General features: G+C 55.0%; 1 pseudogene across 1 annotated transcript; it reads left to right on the top strand.

Annotated features, from left to right (window-relative positions):
• The first annotated feature begins 1,153 nt into the window (after positions 1–1,153).
• Positions 1,154–2,334, top strand: LOC309552674 (annotated as a pseudogene). Its single transcript has one exon. The product of its transcript is annotated as an uncharacterized misc_RNA (transcript).
• The last annotated feature ends 421 nt before the right edge of the window (positions 2,335–2,755 follow it).

Genomic DNA, 2,755 nt, shown 5'->3' with positions numbered 1-2,755 from the left:
GGGAGATAATTTTTCCATGTCACCTCCTGCGAGGGTATGCCACTCGTCCAGCCTTCATGGTCTCCCTGCGCCCCTCAGGGCGGGAGATTCGGGTTCCCTGTCAGCTCCTGGTGAGGATTGCCATTCTTTAACCCCCTCTGCTCTCCCTGCACCCCCCCCCCCCAGGGCGGGAGATGCGCAAGTCGGGCATTCATCCGGCTTTTCCAGCATGACCGGTGTCCCACGAAGTCTCCCTGCGCCCGCCAGGCACGGGAGATGCTTCAGAGTCCCATGCCCCTTATCAGTCGCTCCGTGGCAGCAGCCCCTCCCTGCCTCCCTGCGCCCAGCCGGGTGGGAGAGTCACACGCCACTATTTTTCCTGCCGGGCTGGCACTGCCAGCCTACCCTCCTCCTCCCCCTGCGCCCGGCTGGGCGGGGGACGGACGCTTGCCTCTGCCATTCCAGCGCAGTGGTTCTCCTCCTGTTCCGGACTCTGCATGCTCCTGCTCTTCTGCTCATAGCCACCTGGGCTTACCTGGGCCGCTGACTGTACATCCGCCTTTGGATCTCTCGGTGCAACGACTTTCATCACAGCTCTCTGAGGCTCCTGTGGACGCTGGAAATCGCGGGCGGCTGCCGGGACAACGAAGAAGGGCAGCCCGCGCTGGCTCCCCCTCCACATCTCAGTGAATATGATTGTGGTTTGGTTTGGGGTAGGTCCGATGGTGCTGCTGTATCAGGCCCGCCAGATGAGCGCATTTTCTCCGTGGTAAAATCGGTCCTGTCTCATTTGGGCGTATCCGCCCCTTCGAGTAATCCAGGCGTTTTTTCGGGCGCCCCATTGTGGGCAGTTTCCTCGACCGGTGTGCACCTTGCGGCCGAGGTACGCGATAAGATTTGGCTTTGCGTATTTGTTGATTTCCTGACTTTGGTTCCCCCTGATCGGGAGATGGTGGACAAATCTCGGCGGGTCGACGTTACTGTACAGGGCGACAAACCTAAACAGCTTCCCCGCACTTTTGGGAACTGGCTGCAGGGTTTCTGTGCTTACGCCGGGGTGCTTTGCAAGCTTTTTGCATAGTTAGAACCTTCCATGGCAGCGAACTTAAAATCGGCGTTGCAGTTCTAGCCTGTCCTGGCCGGGAAGCTTCGGAAGGAACTGGAATTGGGACGTATGGTGGGCCCATTTGATTTCCCTCCTTTTCACAACCTACGGGTTTCGCCTCTGGGTGTGGTTCCCAAGAAGGAGGAGGGCAAATTCCGTCTCATTCACCATCTTTCCCATCCTTCCGGATCCTCTGTCAATGACGGCATCGATAAGGAGGAATCCAGGGTCCAATATGCCTCTTTTGACAAAGCCCTTGGGTTGGTGAGGTCTGCTGGTCAGTCTGCGTTGTTGCCTAAGGCGGACATTAAATCCGCCTTTCGCCTTCTCCCTGTTCATCCGGAATGCTTCCACCTGCTGGGCTGCTACTTTCGGGACAGCTACTTTTTTGATATGTGCCTCCCCATGGGATCCGCGATTTCCTGTTACTATTTTGAGTTGTTTAGTAGCTTCCTCGAATGGGTGGTTGCCCAGTCAGCCAGCCTGCATTCCCTTTTGCATTATTTAGACGACTTCCTCTTTGTTGGCCCGGCTGGCGTTGATCAGTGCCAGCGGCTCCTTTCCGTTTTTCAGTCCATATGTGAGCGGTTCTCTATCCCGCTATCGGCTGACAAAACTGAGGGCCCGGTGATGGTGTTGTCTTTCCTTGGCATCGAAATTGACGCGGTGGCAATGGTGTTTCGTTTGCCAAGCGAAAAATTGGTTAGGCTTCGATCCCCTTGGCAAAAGGGGCCAAAAAGCTTCAGTTGAAGCAATTGCAGTCCCTTTTGGGTCATCTTGTCTTCGCCTGTCGAGTTTTACCCATGGGGAAGACCTTTTGTAGGCGCCTGTCGTATGCCATGAAAGGCGTGTCTGCTCCCCACCACTATGTACGAATTACCAGGCCCATGCGGGATGACTTGGGGATTTGGCTCTCCTTTCTCCAGTCTTACAACGGTCATTCCTGCTGGCTTATGGAGGAGGTCCCGAACTCACAGCTGGAGCTTTACACGGACGCGGCAGGCTCCTGTGGCTACGGGGCCTTTTTCCAAGGGGAATGGTCTGCTGAACGTTGGCCGGCCTCATGGGCCCACATGGATCTGTTGCGCAACCTCACTTTGCTGGAACTTTTTCCGATTATTGTCACAATTGAGCTGTGGGGGGAGAGGTTGTGTAACCACCAGGTTGTTTTTTGGTCGAATAATATGAGCATGGTTCAGGTAGTCAACCGCCAGTCTGCTCATTTCATTGCTGCATTTTCTTGTCCTTAGATGCTTACATTTTAACATTTGGATTAGAGCTGAGCATGTGCCCGGTATATCTAATGATCTGGCTGATGCTCTTTCTCGTTTTCAGCTCGACCGCTTCCGCTCCCTGGCTCCAACGGCGGCCCAGGTGGACCTTCCCTGCCCGCCCTTTTTATGGAACCTCGTTTCTGATGCTTGTTAGACCTCCTTCGGGCTTCTCTTTCCCCTCGGACATGGTCGTCGTATCTTCGGATCTGGGACAAGTGTCCGTTTCCCGCAGTTTTTGCTAACATCACACCACGACAGACGACTTGCTTTATTTTCTTACCTGGTGTTTTTACTCCGCAGGGGCTCTTCAGGATCCACAGTCTCTGCTGCCATGTCTGCCTTGTCTTTTTGGTTCCGCCTTCTAGGCTGGGAGGACATCACCAAGGATTTTCCGGTG

The sequence above is a fragment of the Pelophylax lessonae genome (assembly GCF_965119305.1).
Source record: "Pelophylax lessonae genome assembly, chromosome: 4".
In the NCBI taxonomy this organism is placed as follows: domain Eukaryota; kingdom Metazoa; phylum Chordata; class Amphibia; order Anura; family Ranidae; genus Pelophylax; species Pelophylax lessonae.
Note: the sequence above shows the minus strand (reverse complement) of the source record. Positions and strands in the feature narration are given on the sequence as shown.